General features: G+C 39.6%; 1 pseudogene; it reads left to right on the forward strand.

Annotated features, from left to right (window-relative positions):
• Positions 1–22,150, forward strand: part of LOC149990900 (E3 ubiquitin-protein ligase RNF168 pseudogene) — a 58,825-nt pseudogene extending 36,675 nt beyond the window's left edge.
• Positions 22,151–22,167: the final 17 nt, after the last annotated feature.

Raw genomic sequence — 22,167 nt, forward strand, 5'->3', positions numbered from 1 at the left:
ATATGGCAAGAAACTTGACAACCTAGATGAAATGGACAAATTTCTAGAAACATAATTTTCCAAAACAGAATTAAGAAGTAGAAAGTCTTAACAGACCAATAACAAAGAAGGAAATTGAAACAGTAATCAAAAATTTCCTGGCACACAAAAGCCCTGGACCGGATGGCTTTACAGGTGAATTTTACAAAATATTTAGGGAAGAATTAACTTCTACCCTTCTCAAACTATTCCAAAAAAATCAAGAAGAGGGAAAAATTCCAAACTTTTCCTATGAAGCCAGTATTACCTTAATTTCAAAACCAGGTCAAGACATAACAAAGAAAGAAAACTACAGGCCAATATCACTGATGAACATAGATGCTAAAATTCTCAACAAAATATTGGCAAACAGGGTCCAGCAATACATCAAAAAGATTATACACTACAATCAAGTGGGATTCATCCCAGGGACACAAGGATGGTTTAATATTCGCAAATCAATAAATATAATACATCACCTAAACAAAATGAATGACAAAAATTACATGATCATATTAATAGATGCAGAAAAAGCATTTGATAAAGTACAACACCCATTTATGATGAAAACACTTAGCAAAATGGGAATAGAGGGAGCATACCTTAACATAATTAAGGCCATATACGAGAAACTTGAGGCCAACATTATACTTAATGGACAAAAACTGAGAGCATTCCTTCTGAGATTAGGAACAAGACAAGGATGTCCACTTTTTTCCTTTTTTTAAAAACAGTGTTGGAAATTCTAACCACAGCAATTAGACAAGAAGAAATAAAAGACATTCAAATTGGTAAGGAAGACAAAACAGTTACCACTTGAGAAGACACAATAGTATACACAGAAAACCTTACAGACTTTATGAAAAAACTACTTGACCTAATAAGTGAATTTGACAAAACAACAGGGCACAAAGTTAATATTCAGAAATTATAAGCGTTTCTATATACCAACAATAAAACATTAGAGATAGAAACCAGAAAAAAAAAATCCCATTTACTATAGCAACAAGAAAAACAACAGTATTCAGGGATAAACTTAACGAAAGAAGCAAAAGACCTGCACTTGGAAAGCTACACAACCCTGAAGAAAGAAATTAAGAAAGATACAAATAAATGGAAGCACACACCACATTCATGGATGGGAAGAATCAACATTTCCAAAATGTCCACATTATTTAAAGCAATCCATAGATTCAATGCAATTTCTATTAAAATACCAGCAACATATCTCACAAACCTAAAGCAAACACTTACAATTTAATTTAGCAGACATTTGTTAAGCACTTGCTATGTGCCATGCATTGTAGATTCAATGATTAATGAGTAAATGGAATGTTAGCAAGATGGTGGAAAACAAATTTCCAGACCCTTATGGAAACATTAAATTAACAACTAGGAACTGACTAAAATAAGTTTTACAGCTTTGAAAACTAGTCAAAGATTAATAGCAATTAAGGAAATGCCCAACTAAGAAAGCGCTACATTCAAAATGATAGAAAATTTTATGGCACTGTACTTATTTTTGCCTTACCCTTTTTTCAGTGTAGTGCAGTATACTTGGGAGGAATTAGCCTAATTCCCAGTTTGTTTGTTTTTTTTCTTTTCTTATAAGGAATGGCTGAAGCCCCTATATAATTCCCCTCCTTAGACTTAAGACCTTTTATTTTATAAGAGGACAATGGGCGAAGGACTCGTGCTCTTCTAGCTGCTTCAAGCAGAACATGGTCGTCGTCCTACCTACCCTTGGGTCTAGGAATTTCTAATAAGAGTTGGGGTGGAGGGTAGTGCGGCCCTCCCTTATGGGGAAGGATTTTGCATAGTCCAGGTCAGTTGGCTGTCCCCGGGCAGCGGCATGCTTGGTTTCCAAGGGCTGGCACTGTTGGACAAGTTGGCATTCTTGTCATATTCTGGAGGCAACAGATTTGGCAACAGGGTTAAAAGGCATAATTTAACCCACAACCACTAGATGACAAATGGCAGAGATTAATTTTTCAATGTCCCACATTAGGAAAAGAAATGGCTTCTTTGGAGGAAGGTGTGCAGGGCATGTCACACCTATCCAAAATTCTTTTGCTCACTATACTTAGCTAGGGCTGAGGGAAATATTTTAGGTTTCCCCCATCTCAGACCTTTAGGCCTTTTTTGTCTAAGTCATTAGGATAGGAAAGAGAAATCAGTTTTAAAGTGAAGCTCACAGACTACCCCATACTTTACCAACCCAACCATTTAGTTCAGCCAAACCGTCGAGTCTTAGGAGGCAGCACTGCAGATGGGCTTCTTAAGTGAGGCCTATAAGTACAGACAATTACTTAGGTAATGAGATCATAGGCTTATGCCCTATGAAAACAGAAAGAACACACATGTTAATTCACACAACACAGTTCACAAACCAGTCTCCAAATTGGAGAGACTGTCTTATTGGGAAGACATCCAGTTGCAAGGCAGTTGACATTCTTCTTGCCTGTAAATTAAGCATCCTTGGTAATGTCACAGACCTGGTTTAACTTTTAAGTGAAAACAAACTTTATAGACAGCTGCACTGAGCATTGCGATTTTCCTTGAGTCATGATTTTTCTCCTTAAGATTACCCTTCTTGTTATTAAAAGAACTGCATTAAATCCAGTTTTAATTTAGCCTGTTCATTTGCATAAACACAACAAGAGCAGTGATTGACCACATATGATCTTTAAGTCTACTTTGCTGGAACTTATACAAGGAAACTTCATGCTAACTATTAGTCTGCCCATTAGGGCACAGAAGCTGAGCCACACACCTGCCATTCAGCCTTACTTATAAACACCTGCTTTTTCCAAGTCCTTTGGATTTTCCTTTGTGCCTTGAGGTTCCTTCTAGCCATTTTTCAGGAAAGCAACCTTCGTTCCTTCCCTGGAAAGACTGCCATGAACTGCACAACCAACCAAGGTTCCAGGCTTTTTTCCTTCTGGGCTTTCCAGTAACAGCCAGAGCCTAAGCATGCCTCCTTCAGGCATGTCATTCCAGTCAAAGTCTTGGTTAACAATACCTTCATTAACAACTGGTCTTTTTAGTTTTATGCAAAGAAACCTAATGTCATTATTTACTCCTTTAAATTGCCAAATTCTGGAGGGATCAGGTAGGGAGAAAAATATACAGTGTGAAGGAAAATCCTTGTCCTTCTAATATTCCCTAAAACTGCATTTTCATGCCTTATACTTTCTTTTGTTCACTTTCCTACATGTGAAGTTTTTAAACTTTCTTTGGGAAACTTCAATTTTCCTTTCAGATTATATGGCTAGTACCAATACAGAGAATTCCAGACCCTGCCTAGGTCTCAGAGAATTCTAGACCTCACATAGGTCTCCAATGGCTAATGCCAAACCAAAGAATTCCAAATGACCTTTATAGGTCCCAAGGCAAAATGCCAAAACAGAGGTACAGTAACCATACAATTAGACCACAAGTAGTTGAGGTTTCTTTTCCCCAGGTTTAAAAACTTTCACAGCCTTTCTATACATTTTTATGACTTTCCACAGACCTTCTGCAACATTCACAAACTTTCCATATATTTACCCATTCAGATTTAATTATAATCCATTTCCAATTCTTGTTCTTTTCCACACTGTAAAGGACTCTACCCAAACTCAGTATTTGGCAGCTAAAATTTCCCTAGATTTGCAGAGATATCCTGCAGTTTTTTGAAGTTCCTGCTTCTTCTTCTTCTTCTTCTTTTTTTTTTTTTTTAACATACACTTTTGAGCTTTCCTGAGTTTTTCAATTGTTTTATTTGGCTTATTACTATTCTATTTAGGATTTTATTGGGAACCTTTTGTTTGGCCAGGACAATTCCCTGACCAGGAGGATGCTTGCATTTTTTATATTCTTATGGCAGCCCACCTGATTATTCCTCTTTCTTTCCTATTGAAGAGGATGTCTAGAATGGACATTAGTTTTATTCATGTGTAACAACACTTTTCCTTAAGATACAGGCATATTCCCCCTGCTGAAGCAGTGAGGAGATTGAAGGCCCTTTAGTTACAGCTTTAGAGGTGTTGCTGATTGGCACACAAGCAGCTTGCACAGGTTTGAAGAAGAGCGGCCTGAGTTTTAAAAGTGTCACTTTTTTTTTTTCCTCCATGTTGGAGAGACAGACATTCTGCTGTTTCTGTAACCTGTAGTAAGGGGATTAGATGGCCGCTTCGCTAGCAAATTTGACATTGCCCCTCCTTGCAGCTCTAGCAGGGAGTATTCAGATGCAAACTGAATTGTTAGAAGTTACCTGGGGTGGAAAGAAATGCTGCAAGCAATTTCTCTGGGGAAATTTTTAAGGAGCCTCATCCCTCTGGCCAGGGCTACAAGGCAGCGGGAGACAGCACAGAGGGTCCTAGGCTTTTTTTCTGTGACACTGCCCATATTGATAGCCTTGGTTTTCATGTTCCCCACCCCCCTCTCCCAGGCCTGCAGCTGTTTGAGAGATAGCTATTTGAGCTGGGAACCAGGGGCCTTCCAAGATTACAGAATATGTTAAACTAACCCACGTTTGTTTGGCCTTGACTAGCCATCTGCAAGATAATACCCTTTTTTTTTTTTCCTTCTTCTTAAAAAAACACTTTTCCCTTAGAAGTGCAGAGCAGGAGCCACTCTTTCAAGGCACGGCTCCCTCCTGCCTTGCTACTTCCCCCAATAACCCTCTCCCTTCTGCTTGTTGCATTTTTGCTTCCCGAGAGACACCATTTTACACTCATAATATTTAGATTTAAAGTACTCCCAAGGGGGGGTGGGGCTATCCGACCCCAAAAGCAGGCCGCTCTGACCTATAGAATGTTTCCAGGGTGCCAGAGTTTATGAAGGGATTTTGTCCCCGGAACTTGGGGAAATTCTGGAGCACACAGTCAAGAACTGTGGGTGCAGGCTTAGACTGGCGTCCCCTTATGTTGGCTAAGGTGACTGCTACAAACATGCACTTAATTTGGATTACAATTAGGAACTGGAACACAAGGCACAGGAGCAATTCCCCCCTCACGGCACAGACAAACACGGGCTGGGAGCTCCCAAAGGAAGCCAAACAAATGCCCGCTTGGCCTCTCCTCCTGCGAGGCTAGAGCCCACTCAGAGTCCATAGATCAAAGTTTGTGGAGGCACACAAAAAGGAGGAAATAACTTTTTTTAATTTTAACCTTAACATTCACTCACACATTCACTCAGAGGTTAAACAATCCCACCCAAACCCCGCCTAGGCTTCTGAGATTAGACGAACAGCGTTGGCTACAGGCAGCACAACCCCCAAATCAAAAGAGCTCTATACAATCCAAATGAAGCTAGCCGAGCCAGCTTCAACAAATTCCCTGTTCAGGAATATGTACCTCTGCGTCCAGAGGACAAAAGAGACCAACTCTCAGTGGCAATGGCCCAAGTCCGCTGCCCAAATGGGTTGCCACTCACCTGTTGCCGAGGCTGTCCTCTGTCCTTTGCTTACTCTAGACTGGGCCATCAGGGCTTCTAGCAGCTCCCGAGTGTCTCCTGAAGGCGCAGGGAATTGCTCCCAACCGGAGCTTGCGACCGCTGTCCTGCCACACATCAGCTAGACACACAGGACCGCACGAAGCCCCGGGGGCTCACCGAAGGTGTCACCGCTTTACAGAGGCATCTCGCTGGGGCCTCCAAAATGTTATGGCTACATAGGCGAGATTGAACACTCTGAAGCGGTGTATAAAGTAAGCAAAGGATTTTTAATGATGGCCAGGAGTTGGGCAGACCCTGAGCTGGTCTCTAACATGCTCCAACCTACAATGGAGTCTAAACACTGGGTTTTTATACTGGTGCAGTCTCTTTGTTTCTTCTTTGGTGGGAAACAGCCTTAGGAAGAGGGGGCTGGGCAGGACTGCAGGAATGTCTTGGCAGTAACAGGAACAGAAATTCGCAAGGCTAAAGATTATCTTCGACGGCAGCATAGCTCTTCAGCCAGGGACGAACTCCCTGTGAAGCAATTTATTTTCAAAGGGCTAGACATTCTGCAAAGCACAACCTTCACAAATGTTATAAACCAGACACAAGCAAGCAAATGGGAGGTGATAGAGGCTGAAGTCCTTTTAGCTTGTAAATCACTAATTGCTATAACACTCCTCCTTACATTCCTTTTTCCAAGGCCTTTTAGCAAGTCCTTGCTACTTCTTACAAAGAACATTTAAAGCCCTTACATACTTACATATTGAAACTTTTTACAGGGACTATTTGGTGCCCCTACAAGAGAAGAACAATTCATGCAGAAATTTTATGACGAGGAAATTTTATGATGAGAAATTGGTGGAAGTAGGAGTGGAGATGTGGGACAGATTCTAAATATGGAAATCATGCAAAAGTATTCAAGATGGATGCATTGAAAAATGCATCATTAATGAGTTCTGTACAGAATAACAATGTGCTCAGATTTGCATTTTAGGAAATTAGAGGTTATATAAGGAAAGACAAATACAAGAAAAATGTAAAAGGCTGCTGTAGTCATTTAGGCTTAAAAAATAGAGAAAAATGGAGAGAATTACAATGGAAAATAAACAAATCTGTAATTATACCAGGAAATTTTAGCAAGAATTCCCCCCAGCAATTGATAGATTTCACAGACAAAACACAAATAAGGATATGAAAGATATGAGAAAAATTAACAAGCTTTATCTGGAGAAGATATATCTGCACCCATCATTTAGATAATACACATTCATGTAACAGATATTTACCATGTGTAGATCACAAAGCAAGTCTAAAAATAAGGTAGATAGCCCACTTTTGCTGGTGGTTATGTAATATAATTAGAAATCAGTAAAAAGAGAATAACCTTCATTCATCTAGAAAATGAAAAAAATATATAATTTATAGTTCAAAGAAGAAATTATAGTAAAAATAAGGAAACATTTGTAACTGAACAATAATGACAATGCTGTATTTTAACTTGGGGATTAAGCTAAAATGGCACACGAAAGAAAGTGTATATTCCTAAATTTTTCTCTTCCAATCTAGGATGTTAAGGATAAAAAATGAATTAGCAGGCAAAATAATAAAGTGGAAAATGTATAACAGAGTCAGCTCAAAGAACTAGAAAAATAAAATGATAAATGTATAATAGGCATAAGAAAATAATTTAACCCAAAAATGGTAACAAAAAGAGAGAGTAAAAAACAAACAAGCAAACAAAAAAGCTGGTTCCTTGAAAAATCTAACAAAAGAGGCAAACCTCTGTCAAAATTCAAACTCTTTAGCATAAGTTTTATAATGGAAGAGATTTGCATTCATTGTTTTTGAAGTTCTTCTTTATGTTTTTACCACTCTATCCCTAGAACCCAGTACAGATCATGGAACATCTTGTTTCTTGATTAATCTTTGCTATGAGAAGTTGTGTTTGAGATGATTAGTTGCCATCTAAACAGATAGATGACAGGATGGATGTACCATATAAGCAAAATAGCACTAGTGTTAAAATAGGAATAACAATAGAAAGAAGGGTTTTCAATTCAGCCATATCAATTCTAGTTATCAGAGTGTAAAAATCTCTGAATCTGTAATTTACTTTCCTTGATTTGAAATTACAGACGCACCAATGTATTTATCTCCTTGTTGTACATCTTTCACCCCCCCCTGGCTGGTTTGGCTCAGTGGATTGAGCGTCGGCCTGCGAGCTAAGTGTCGCTGGTTCGATCTTCCAGTCAGGGCACATCAGAGAAGGAAACTCTGACTCCAAAAAACCTCCGCTGCCTTGCGGCATACCTCTTCAGGGGAAAGGCTAAGGGAGTAAACCCCGACAGAAAATCCGGAGTCGGAGTCCCTAAGGCGGTTTGACGTTGTAGTCAACACCGGCAACTCCTGCGGCGCACCTGAAGCCAAGCTGTATTGACTCCGTCTTTCCCTTGGACCCTTCAGCTGCGAAGAGAGGGGGGGTCTGCTGCATGGGCAACAGCAGACCCTCCATATCACCCTGCCCAGGCTCTGTAGCTTCAGCTTCACTGGAGAGGACACTCCAGCGTCATCGCAAGATGTCGATTCAACACGGGAGGAGACAGATGCCGTGTCACTCCCGAGTCGGAGTGCACAGCCATTCTCGGCGGTGCAGATAGACTCTTAAGAAGCTACACCATCGTCTCTCGAGACGGACGGCTGCCGACGACGACATATTTCACCACAAAGCTTGATTAAGTAACCTTATCTATTTCACTTCCAATGTATACCCAACACCTAAAGCTGTCTCTGGCACTTAACAGTGCTTAGTATATGTTTGTTGGCTGATTGAATAAACACTACAATTAAATAGATTTAAGACACCAAGTTTAAAGAGAGATCTATAGGTCACTAGCAGTAAGATATATATGTATATGGTTTTAGTGAAGGGAGATGTGTATTTTTAGGAAGTATTAGAATAGAGGTGCTAGCTCAACTTGTAAGGAAAAGGAATCATTAAAGAAAAGATAATGTGGGTCCCTTGATTCTTTATTTTATTTTATTTTATTTTTTAATTTTATTTTTTGTTATTCAATTACAGTTGTCCCATTTTTCCCCCATTGCTCCCCCCTCCCAGCCCATCCCTTCTCCCACAATTATATCCCTCCCCGTTGTCCATGTCCATGAGTCAATCATATACGTTCCTTGACCTGACCCTTCCCTTACTTATCCCCCTTCTCTCCCTCCCCCCTCCACCCTACTGACTACTATTCTAGTATTTGCCTATTTAGTTCATTTGTTTGTGTTGCTCTTTAGTTTCCTGTATTGGGAGATATCATATGGTATTTTGCTTTCTTTGCCTGGCTTATTTCACTAAGCATAATTCTCCCTAGTTCCATCCATGTTGTTGCAAATGGCAGCAGTTCCTTCTTTCTTTCTGCTACATAGTATTCCATGGTGTAGATGTACCACTGTTTTTTGATCCACTCATCTACAGATGGGCACTTAGGCTGTTTCCAGCACTTAGCTATTGTAAACAGTGCTGCTATGAACATAGGGGTGCACAGGTTTTTTTGAATTAGGGTTTTAGGATTTTTCAAGTGTAATCCTAGCAGTAGAATCACTGGTTCAAATGGCAGTTCCATTTTTAGTTTTTTGAGGTAATTCCATACTGTTTTCCATAGTGGCTGCACCAGTCTGCATTCCCACCAACAGTGCAGTAGGGTTCCCGTTTCTCCACATCCTCGCCAGTACTTGTTGCTTGTTGATTTGTTGATGATGGCCATTCTGACAGGTGTGAGGTGGTATCTCATTGTGGTTTTTACTTGCATCTCTCTGATGGCCAATGATGTTGAGCATTTTCTCATGTGCCTATGGACCTTCTGTATTTCCTCTTCGGAGAAGAGTTTGTTCAAGTCCTTTGCCCATTTTTTAATTGGGTTGTTTGTTTTCTTGATGGTGAGTCGTATAAGCTCTTTATATATTTTGGAGATCAATCCCCTGTCTGTGATATCATAGGCAAATATGTTTTCCCATATGGTTGGTTTCCTTTTCATCTTGCTGATGTTTTCTTTTGATGAGCAGAAACTTTTTAGTTTGATGTAGTCCCATTTGTTTATTTTTTCCTTTATTTCTCTTGCCTTAGGAGATGTATCCATGAAGATATTGTTACGTGTGATATCTGAAAGTTTCCTGCCTATGTTTTCCTCTAGGACTTTTATGGTATCACAGCTTACATTTAAGTCTTTAATCCATCTTGAGTTTATTCTCGTGTGTGGTGTAAGTTGGTGGTCTAGTTTCATTTTTTTTGCACATCCCTGTCCAGTTTTCCCAGCACCATTTGTTAAAGAGGCTTTTCTCACTCCATTTTATGTTCCTTCCTCCTTTATCAAAGATTAATTGACCATAGAGGCCTGGGTTTATTTCTGGGCTTTCAGTTCTGTTCCACTGTTCTATATGTCTGTTCTTATGCCAGTATCAGACTATTTTGATCACAGTGGCTTTGTAGTATTGTTAGATGTCTGGTATCATGATTCCTCCTGCTGTGTTCTTCTGTTTCAAGATTGCTTTTACTATTCGGGGTATTTCTTGGTTCCATATGAATTTTTGGAGTATTTGTTCTAGGTCAGTGAAATGTGTCATTGGTATTTTAATAGGGACTGCATTGAATTTGTAAATTGTTTTGGGTAGTATGGCCATTTTGATGATGTTGATTCTTCCCATCCAAGAACATGGTATTTGCCTCCATTTATTTGTATCTTCCTTAATTTCTTTCTTCAATGTTGCATAATTTTCGGTGTACAGGTCTTTTATCTCTTTGGTTAAGTTTATTTCTAGGTACTTTATTTTTTTTTTTTGCTATAGTAAATGGTATTTTCTTTTTTGCCTCTGTCTCTGATATTTTATTGTTGGTGTACAGAAATGCCTTAGATTTCTGTATATTTATTTTGTACCCTGCTATTTTTGCCAAATTCACTTATTATATCAAGTAGTCTTTTAGTGGATTTTATAGGGTTTTCTAGGTATACTATCATGTCGTCTGCAAACAGTGATAGTTTTACTTCTTCTTTCCCAATTTGGATGCCTTTTATTTCTTTGTCTTGTCTGATTGCTGTGGTTAGGACTTCCAACACTATGTTGAATAGAAGTGGGGAGAGTGGACAGCCTTGTCTAGTTCCTGATTTCAGGGGGAATGCTTTCAGTTTTTGTCCATTGAGTATGATGTTGGCCTCAGGCTTCTCATATATAGCCTTAATGATGTTAAGGTATGCTCCTTCTATTCCCATTTTGCTGAGTATTTTCAACATAAATAGGTGTTGTACTTTATCAAATGCTTTTTCTGCATCTATAGATATGATCATGTGATTTTTGTCTTTCATTTTGTTTAGGTGATGTATTATATTTATTGATTTGCAAATATTAAACCATCCTTGCATCCCTAGGATGAATCCCACTTGATCATGGTGTATGATCTTTTTGATGTATTGTTGGATCCTGTTTGCCAAAATTTTATTGAGGATTTTAGCATCTATGTTCATCAGTGATATTGGCCTGTAGTTTTCTTTCTTTGTTGTGTCTTGACCTGGTTTTGGGATTAGGGGAATACTGGCTTCATAGAAAGAGTTTGGGATTATTCCCTCTTCTTGGATTTTTTGGAATAGTTTGAGGAGGGTAGGAGTTAGTTCTTCTCTAAATGTTTTGTAAAATTCTCCTGTGAAGCCATCCGGTCCAGGGCTTTTGTGTGCAGGGAGATTTTTGATTACTGTTTCAATTTCCTTCTTTGTTATTTGTCTGTTGAGACTTTCTACTTCTTCTTGATTCAGTTTTGGAAGGTTATATGTTTCTAGAAATCTGTCCATTTCTACTAGGTTGTCAAATTTCTTGCCATATAGTTGTTTGTAGTAATTTCTTATAAGTGTTTGTATTTCTGAGGTATCAGTGGTGATTTCTCCTCTTTCATTTCTAATTTTGTTTATTTGGGTCTTCTCTCTTTTTTTCTTGATGAGCCTGACTACAGGCTTGTTGATTTTGTTTATTTTTTCAAAGAATCAGCTCCTAGTTTCGTTGATCTTTTTAATTGTTTGTTTAGTCTCTATGTCATTTAATTCTGCTCTGATCTTGATGATTTCCTTCCTTCCTCTTGCCCTAGGTTTTGTTTGTTGTTGTTGTTCTAGTTCCTGTAGCTTTAAGGTTAGATTTTTTATTTGAGATTCTTCTAGTCTTTTCAGATATGCCTGTATTGCTATGAACTTCCCTCTTAGGACTGCTTTTGTTGTGTCCCGTAGGTTTTGGGCTGTTGTGTGTTCATTGTCATTAGTTTCTAGAAATTGCTTGATTTCCTCTTTGATGTCATTGTTAACCCATTCGTTATTTAAGAGCGTGTTATTCATTCTCCGTGAGTTTGGGTGTCTTTGATTTCTTTTCCCTGAGGTTGATTTTTAGTTTCAAGGCATTGTGGTCTGAAAAGATGCTTGATATAATTTCAATTTTCTTGAATTTGTTGAGGCTTGTTTTGTGTCCTATCATGTGGTCTATCTTTGAAAATGTCCCATGTGCCTTTGAAAAGAATGTATATTTTGCTTCTTTGGGGTGAAAAGTTCTATATATATCAGTTAAGTCCATGTGGTTTAGTGTGTTGTTCAATGCCTGTATATCCTTGGTGTTTCTTTGCTTGGATGATCTGTCTATTGTTGATAATGGAGTGTTGAAGTCCCCTACTATGAGTGTGTTGTTGTTAATATCCTTCTTGTGGTCTTCTAGTATTTGCTTTATGTATTTGGGTGCTCCTATGTTGGGTGCATATATGTTTATCAGTGTTATATCTTCTTGATGGATCGTTCCTTTAAGTATTATGAAATGTCCTTCTTTGTCTCTTTTTATTGCCCTTGCTTTGAAATCCGTTTTGTCTGATATGAGGACTGCTATGCCAGCTTTTTTTTCAGGTCCATTTCCTTGGAATATTTTTTTATATTCCTTTACTTTCAGTCTATGTAAATCTTTTGTTTTGAGGTGTGTTTCTTGTAGACAGCAAATATGTGGGTCTTGTTTTCTTATCCATTCCGTTACCCTATGTCTTTTAATGGGAGCATTTAATCCATTTACATTTAACGTTATTATTGACATGTATTTATTCATTTCCCTTTTGTATCTCTGTTCCTCTACTCTTTTTTTTTTTGTTTGTTTGTTTTTTCTCTGCCTTTTTCTTAGAATATTCCCTTTAGCATCTGTTGCAATGCTAGTTTTGTGGAGATATATTCTGTTAGTCTTCCTTTGTCTGAGAAACTCCTTATTTCACCTTCTATTTTGAATGAGAGCCTTGCTGAGTAGAGTATTCTTGGTTGTAGGCCTTTGTTTTTCATTGCTTGAAATATTTTGGTCCATTCCCTTCTGGCTTGTAATGTTTCTGTTGAGAAATCGGTCGATAGCCTTATTGGAGCTCCCTTGTAAGTTATTTGCTGTTTTTCTCTTGCTGCTTTTAGGATTCTCTCTTTGTCTTGGAATGTTGCCATTTTAACTATGATGTGCCTTGGAGTGGGTTTTGGGGGGTTCCTCTTCATTGGAACTCTCAGTGCTTCTTGGACTTGCATAACTTTTTCTCTCATCAGGTTCGGAATATTTTCTGTCACTATTTCTCCTATCTCCCCCTGGCTGGTTTGGCTCAGTGGATTGAGCGTTGGCCTGCGAGCTAACTGTCGCTGGTTCGATCTTCCAGTCAGGGCATATCAGAGAAGGAAAACTCTGACTCCAAAAAACCTCCGCTGCCTTGCGGCATACCTCTTCAAGGGAAAGGCTAGGGGTGTAAACCCCGACAGAAAATCCGGAGCCGGAGTCCCTAAGGCGGTTTGACATTGTAGTCATCACCGGCAACTCCTGCGGCGCACCTGAAGCCAAGCTGTATTGACTCCGTCTTTCCCTTGGATCCTTCAGCTGCGAAGATAGGGGGGGTCTGCTGCATGGGCAACAGCAGACCCTCCATATCACCCCACCCAGGCTCTGTAGCTTCAGCTTCACTGGAGAGGACACTCCAGCGTCATCGCAAGATGTCGATTCAACAGGGAAGGAAACAGATACCGTGTCACTCCCGAGTCGGACTGCACAGCCATTCTCGGCGATGCAGATAGACTCTTAAGAAGCTACACCATTGTCTTTCGAGACGGACGGCTGCCCACGACGATTTCTCCTATCAGTTTTTCAATTCCAGGCTCCTTTTCGTCTCCCTCTCTTATTCCTATGATCCTGATATATTTTTCAATGCTATCCTGTAATTCCCTTACATCTTGTTCATATTTTTTCAATCTTTTTTCATTTTGCTGTATCATTTGAGAATTATTACCTACATTATCCTCTAACTCATTAATCCGATCCTCTGCTCCATTTAGTCTGCTTTTGACTGATTCTACTGTGTTTTTCAGTTCAGAGATTGCATTCTTCATTTCTTCCTGGTTCTTGTTGATATTTTCCATGTCTTTTTTTATGCTGGTTTAGTTCTCTTCAAGTTCCCTGTAATTTTCTTGGAGCTGTTGGTAACTTCCTTGGAGGTTGTCATAGTTGTTTTTGAGGTCTTCGAGCATATTGAGCTTCTTCACCGCCATAGTTTTGAATTCCATGTCTGACATTTGGGCTATGTCTATTCCATCTACCTCTCTTTCTGGGGATTCCTCTTTTCTTTTTATTGAGAGGTTGTTTCTGTGTCTTACCATGTTGGATTCTTCTTGTTTGTTTTTGTTATTTGGATTTGACTGCTTTGCCTTCCCACCTTTGTGGTATGAGATTCTTTATGGTAGATCTGGGGGTTTCAGTGGTGCAGTCTCTTTGATCTCATGAGCCTGATGTTCTTGGGGTACCTTTTATATCGTTTGTTTATGCTGTCTGGTTATATTTCAGATTTTTTTGCTAGGATATTCCTTCTGGCTTGTTGATTGAGAGTCACTCTATCCACTTTATCTCGAATTCTTTTGTGGAGATGTCCGTTTTAGCCTTGGTGTGTCACCTTCTTTTTCTGCGTCCACAGCTGGTCTAGTGTGGCGGTTCAGAGGTTCTTGTTTCTTGCAGCAATTGTATGCGCCCGCGGTTGCCGCAATGGTGCGAGCCCACGGTTGCCAGCACCGCACGCTCCCTTGCTGCCTGCCGGAGCCAGTTGAGGTGTCCCTGCGCGCGTCCCTGCACGCGTGCGAGCGGCCGGAGAACTTGCCCCGCGATTGGCGCCTATTGTCCCCAGGCTGAGGTGTTTTTGCGCTCGCGCGCTGCCCCGTGCCCTCAGTCCCGCTGAGCCGAGCTCCGGGAGTTGGCCTCTCGCCTCCTAGGGCGGGGCCGCGGACACTTGTGCACAGTGTAAGTAAGCGTCTGTGAGTCGCTGCCGCCCGCTGTTCTGGCGCCACAGCTGACTGCCTTCCCTCACCCATCTGGGCCAGCACGAACAGAGCCTGAGCTAGTGGTCTGCTTTCTGGCCTGGGGCCCGGCGCCCACGGGAGCTGTCTAGGAGTATCTGCGCACGGTCCTCTGCGTGTTCAGTGGGCCCTCCCTGTGCCCGTTGCGGCACTGATCTTATGTCTGTTGGGGAGTGTCCGAGGGACGTCTGGACTCACGGCTCGCGCACCTTGGCCTGTGAGTGAGAGCACTTCCCTATGTGGGCCCCTACAACCCAAGGGTAGGGTTGGGAAGTGGATGAGTGCACCACTGCGCCTGCGCTCCTCAGGAATGACCTACCACCCCTAAACTTTCCTCCCCTCTCCACCGTCCACTAGAGAAAAATATAAAGGAGAATTATGTTCTCACTTTCCCGGCAGCACGCTGTCTCCTGTCCTTCGGCGCCAATGCCACTTGGTCGAGTCCCGTCTCTGCCAGCGGGCAGAGATCCGCTGTCCTCCCGACTCCTCTCCCGGGTAGCCTATGGTCGCCAAAAAGCCTTTGCGTACTTCCAGCCGCAGCGTGGGCAGCCGCCCCAGTCAGAAATCCCATTTCGTCCCCTTTTCCTCCGCTATGCTCACTAAACAGGTTGTCCCCAGATGGATTTTCTCTAATCCAGCAGTGCCTTGGCTCAACTCCTGCCAGTGTCCAGCTGCTCACTGAGATGTTCTGTCTGCAATTAGCCCAAACTGCAGACGGGTCTCCGGAGCCTGAAACCGCAGCCTATCCTCACTCCTCCGCCATCTTCCTGATTCTTTAATAGTATATAATTTTCTACTTAAAAAGTAATGCAGAGTCAGTGTATAGAAGTTGAAAAAGAAAAAAATGTACAAAGAGGAAAGCAACACATTTTAAAAACATATTTGAAAACACCTGTGATTCACTTAAAACTCTAGTTATAACAACAAGATGTATCAATTGTCTGTTCTATGTAAGATTGTGTGTGGGAAGTTGGCAAAGAATTGGGAGGTGTTATTAAGCAGGCAGGGAACATGGACCCCATCCTTAAAGAACTCGGTATTAAATTGAAGGGACAAAACAGACCCTATGAAATAATTAAGAATAATTCCAATGTCCCACATAGTTAAGGGCATAAACACACATAAAAATTAAAACTTGAATGTTGTGCTGAGAGCCAAAGTTGCAAGTCTGTGATCAGTGTGGGCTGAAGAATGTAGTTAGTCAGGTTTCACAAAAGAGGTTAATTTTGGCTTAGGACATGACAGGATCTGAGGAGGTGGTGAGGGTGATATACTAGGATGGGGAAACTGTTAATAGGAGGGCCACAATGTATGCTGTCTGAATGAGAGCAATTGATGGTCTCCTTTCCTTTGCAGTTTAACAAAGACAGCTTTTGTATAATGCAATGGCCTGGGAGCTATAGGACCTGAAATCTAGTCATATGTCTATCACTAATTCGGTGTTGATCCTTAGAGAAGTTGCCTCAAGTTCTGTACCTTAGTAGAATTAAGGTTTCTTCCACCTCTGATATTAGAAGAAGTATACAGAAAATCTATCATTTAACTCACCACTCATCCATTTTGCCTCCTTTGACGTTCATATAGATCATATCATTAATGGAGAATGCAGATTGATGTGAAAGGAAGAGCATTTATTTAGGCAAAACATTACTTCTCCAACTATGATAATTTTTACAGACTTGAAAATATTTTAAACTGGAGGCAAAGCCAAAGGCAGATTTGCATAATGATTGATATAAAAGCCTGTCACCTCCCACTGGGCCATTCAGCCTGCACCCATAATTCAAAAGGCTCAGAAACACAAAAATATGTAATACAAAATTTTTCCTAAGAAATACCAAATTGCATACGTAAGTACTTGTAACCAGGGAGATATTCAATGTTTTATAAGTACTGTGTGATTTTCAGAATCCACAAGCAATTTGCCTCCTGTAGAGAAATCTTCCTCATTGACTACTATATGCTCCTTCCAAAGGCAGAGAAAACCCTGCAAATTTACTCAGTGCCTTCTCTTTTATCCTCTGACAGTTCTAACAGTTCTCCTTCCAACCTTCCTCCTTCCCTTCTTTCTTCCTCCCTCCCTCCTTCCTGCTTTTCTCTTTCTTTCTTTCTTTCTTTTTTTCTTTCTTCTTTCTTTCTTTCTTTCTTTCTTTCTTTCTTTCTTTCTTTCTTTCTTTCTTCCTTTCTTTCTTCTTTCTTTTCTCTCTCTTTCTTTCTTTCTTTCTCTCCTTCCTTCCTTCCTTTATATTTCTCCTTTCCCCTCTCTCCCCCTTTACCTCTCTTTTTAAGTGAGTTCCTCTCTTTTTTCTTATATAAGGCAGCTTCATCCTCTTGTCCCTCCAATTATACATTAAGGTTAAATTTACCCTCATAACCTCTATTGACAAAGGTTTTTCTGAGAATGTACATTCAGACAGTTGAAGTCCTTGACAGCTTGAACTCAAGGAAAAAAACTAAAGGTGTGTTGAGGTTGCATAATAAAAGGAATAATAAAAATTTATGTCAACACGTCAGTGAAAAGACCATGAAAGTGAGACAAGAAATTACGTTCTTTATTAGTATACCAGTTGAGTAAAAATGTAAAATCTGTCAGCTAGATGAATGGAAAATGCGAAGTCTCAGTATTCAGAAGAGTGAACTCTTAATCAAGTCAATTAATTCTTGTACTTCATTCTGGAAATACAGGAGTTAGACTTTACACTTGGCTTTTTATTCTATTCTGTGGGCATAAAACACTTTACCCTTATCCTATTGTTTCAGAAATAACTTCGGTATTACTTAAATGTCATTAGTGAATACCTCTTGAACTCTCATTATCCTCTTTTCTTCCTGTAAGGATTTTTCTTTCACATAGCCCCAAACATGAACCTTTAGCATATATAGCAATCAAAATGTGTTTTTTTGTTTTTGTTTTTACCTTAGAGCTGCCTACAGATGGTATTACAAATAATTATACATTTTATGCTTTTAAGAACAATAAGAGCTCTGGCTGGTGTGGCTCAGTGGATTGAGCACTGGCCTGCAAACCAAAGGGCTGCCAGGTCAATTCCCAGTCAGAGCACATGCCTGGGTTGCAGGCCACGTCCCCAGTTGGGGATGTATGAGAGTCAACCACACATTGGTGTTTCTCTCTCTCTTTTTTTCCCTCTACCAAAGTAGAGCCATTCATCTTCTTATCTTCAGTTGACTTCAGGCAAAAGAATTGTTGAATGTAAGGCTCAAGGAAAACAAAAATTTAGTGCTTATGATGTACTATTACTTTGTCCAGTATCAATCATTTTTAGGGTTTTCAAGTCATAAAAAAAATAACTAAAACAATCTATAAGGGGGAAACAATGGAGGGAAAAGTGGGACAACTGTAATAGAAAAACAACGAATAAATCAAAAAAATTTAAAAATCAACAAAACAACAATGAGTGCCAAACAAATCTCTAGGTAGTTGTGTGTTTTTCTTTGAGATTTATTGATTCTAAATTCAGTTTATTATCAGTGACTTTTATTGGGCTAAGTGGCTGATTCTGGTGATTTAGAACATTTGTTTGTTCACTTAGTGTAGAGCAAATACTTGTAGCACATTAATTCATTTATATATTTTGTTCATTTTCAGATGGCCCTGTGGGTCCTCTGTCCACAATGGCGGGAGGGGATTTATTTTTGCTCTGATGGGTTTGGATTATGGGCTTTAGGTCAAAAGCAGAAAATGCCAAACACTTCTCCCTCCTTTCTGCCTCTTATTTCTATACATGGAATCTTTGTGCTCAGAAGTGTAATTGACAGAGAATAAAAATCAGATGAAATGCCCAGATATGCAGGGGTCTTGAGCAAAATTGCAAAAGTTCTTTTGAACTTCAGCTGACTCACTTGGAACTGCTTCAAAAGATCTGTAGCATACAGGTCTTATAATTATAAACTAACTACAGCCATTAGAAAGGTTTGTGATTTTTAGTCATTTATTAAGAAAAATTAGTCCTATTTGTTTATTTTTTCCTTTATTTCCCTTGCCCTAGGGGATATATCAATGAAAATATTGCTGCATAGAATATCTGAAGTTTTACTACCTAAGTTTTCCTCTAGGACTCTTATGGTGTCATATTTTATATTTAAGTCTTTTGTCTATCTTGAGTTTATTCTGATGTGTGGTGTAAGTTGGTGGTCTAGTTTCATTTTTTTTTTTTTTTGCATATCCCTGTTCAGATCTCCCAACACCATTTATTGAAGAGGCTATTTTTACTCCATTTTATGCTCCTGTCCCCTTTGTCAAATATTAATTGGCCTTAGAGACATGGGTTTATTTCTGGGCTCTCTATTCTGTTTCATTGATCTATATAGAGGGCTCATAGGCATATGAAAGGATGCTCAGCATCACTAGCCATCAGAGAGAGGCAGACTAAAACCACAATGAAATACCACCTCACACCAGTCAGAATGGCCATCATAAACAAATCAACAAACAAGTGCTGGCAAGGATGTGGAGAACTAGTGCACTGTTGGTGGGAATGCAGACTGGTGCAGCCACTATGGAAAACAGTATAGAATTCCCTCAAAAAAGTCCAAAATGAAACTGCTTTTTGACCCAGCAATTCCACTGCTGGGATTACTACACCTGAAGAATACTGAAACACCAATTTAAAAGAATCTATGCATCCCTACATTCATAACAACACTATTTACTATAGCCAAGTGCTAGAAACAGCCTAAGTGCCCATTAGTAAATGGGTGGATAAAAAAACTGTGGTACATTTACACAATGGAATACTACACAGCAGAAAGAAAGAAGAACCGGAGGTATGGAAACAAAGAACAGACTGATAGGGACCAGAGGGAAGTGGGGAGGGGGATAAGGGTGGAAAGAAGGGCAAGGGACTATTCAAGGAACTAATATGAATGACCCATGGACATGGACAACAGAATGGGGATTGACTATGAGAACAGAGGTTGGGTTAGGCAGAGGAGGACAAAGAGGGAAAATTGGGATAACTGTAATAGAACAACAATAAAATATTTTTTAGAAAAAGAAAAGAAAAATAATTACTATACCTCCCACTATTGGAGAAGCTTTGTATTAAATCCTTGGTATAAAATGTAATTGGCTCTACCAGCAAGGTATTCATAGGGTTATAATCTTTAATCTGATGAAAAGTTTAAGATCTACCCTCTTAGCAATTTTCAAATATACAGTACAGTATTATTAACTACAGTCACCAAGAGATACGTTACATCCCCATGACTTATTTTCTTTTTATAACTGAGAAGACAGGTATAAGACTTCCTCCACATGCTTGTAATATATAAGACCAAACTCATTTGGGCATAATTACTCTGTAGATGACATAAAGACACTGTTTTGTCCCCAGAGAAAGTAATTTGTTAAACATCATTTTATGAAGTATAACTAGAAAAAATAAAGAGAATGATATTTTTATTATTACTGTTGCTGTCTTATGTCAGGTACTCAAAATTTCCCACTGATACTATTTGAATATTTCTTAAAAGGCCTATCCCCTTAAATCCATCCTCTACACTCCCTACAGAGATTTCCTTAAAAACGCAAATCATTTTACTTCATTCCCCTAACCTAAAAAAAGTACGGCTTGCTAATATTATCATTCAGATTAGATTCTGAAGATAGCATATAAAATCCCTTAATCCACTCATCCCAATCTACTTTTTAAAAATATTTTATCTTCTGCTAAAGCCTCTGTATACTCTACATGATGCTGGTGGCTCCTATGGTCATAGAAAATCCTATTGAGGTATGAATAAACACTTTCCATTTGGACTGATGGAAACAGAGAGACACCAAGTGAATAAAGAACTATGGTGATCCCCAGTGTAATCACTGCACATTGGGGTTTTGTTTCATTATGGGAAATAAGTGGAGGAGTCAGCAAGGAAAAATATGTAAGATGCTGTGCCTGTGAGTTTAGGTCCACAATAGAACCCAAAAGTGCCATTCTTCCAGGCATAATTTATCCATGAGAATGTGATGTGTTTAGCCAAGGAGAAAGAGTGGTTGTGATGTTCATGGTCAGAGACGAAAAATGAGGAACTGTGGTGGAAAGCTGGAGGAGTATCAAAAAAGACATCAGGAAGTGTATAGTCCTCTCCCCAGAGGGTCAAAGGATTGATTGATATGAAGTAGGTGCCTTCTGGGGAAAGCAATAATCTTCATTAATTTTAGTAATTTTTACTATATTTTCTTTTAGGCATGGAAGTTCAGGGGTGTATGCCATAGTAGAGAGAAAAGAGTATGCCAGGATCATAGCCTAAGCAAACAATGAGTTAATACAGAAAAACAAAACAAACAAACAAAAAAAAGGATGTCTAATTTGTATCTTAAGAGGTGGTTAATTCATGGGCATTGTTAGGGCAGATAATTAAGTGTCCAGGGTGAGGTTGTCTGTGGCCTAGGGAGGAAAATCATCTACAATGGCAACATCTTGGCCTTAAGGCATGTCTTCTGAGACAATGTTGCCTCCAGAGATAAGCCTCTGGACTTGGACAATGTTATCAGGGATGTGGGACTCAGGTATACTTCTCAAGTGGATACCCACTTGAGTTGATGTGGGCCTCCAGATCGTAAACCAATGAAAGCACACAAACCAGTAGTAATAAAACCTACAATCAATGGAATGGTGTGTGGCTGCACTTGACAGTTTCTTTCTTTGTTTTTGGTGGAAGTTTAGGTTCAAATTGGTCCTGTATCAGATGAGCAACTTTCTGAACTGTCAGAAAATCTGTGGTTAATGAATCCCAGGAAAGTATGTGCCCTCCATCTGTCTTCTAGCCATTATGAGTTGGGGGTAAGACTGAAATTTTATAATAGGTTAAAGCCTGGGCCAAGATAGAGAACATTAAAGATCTTTTTACTAGACTGGAATTGGAAAACGAGTTGTTTGAAGACACCATTATGAATCTCAGTTAAGCAGGTTATTTGAAACAACTAGGAACATGAAAGTTCTGTATTTTAAGAAGTAAAACGTGTATCTAGGGTACTACCAGCAATGTCTGCATCTGTGAAGAGACTAAGTAGTGTCCTGGCAAAGCCTTACATTATGGCTTTAGTATATGCAGAAACAGGTATGACTTTGGTTTGTATTTGGGGTATCCATGAGGTAAGAGATCCTCAGTGTTTTTTACCTAAAAGGAACACATTTTAGGTTATGGTACAATACTTAATAATACATGTGAAAATGATGCCAGTTGTTCACCAGGGCATTCTGTCCTAAGACAACTGCCTGGATTTTGGCCTTGTGTATTAATTTTTGGGTTCTGTCCTTTATTAGGGTTTTCTGGCTAGGGGACAGAAAGCAGCAACACTAAAGTCCATCATGTATGATGGTTAGCAGTGCCACTTGCACAG

This window comes from Furipterus horrens, unplaced genomic scaffold (assembly GCF_987537825.1).
Source record: "Furipterus horrens unplaced genomic scaffold, mFurHor1.1.pri manual_scaffold_17, whole genome shotgun sequence".
Taxonomy (NCBI): domain Eukaryota; kingdom Metazoa; phylum Chordata; class Mammalia; order Chiroptera; family Furipteridae; genus Furipterus; species Furipterus horrens.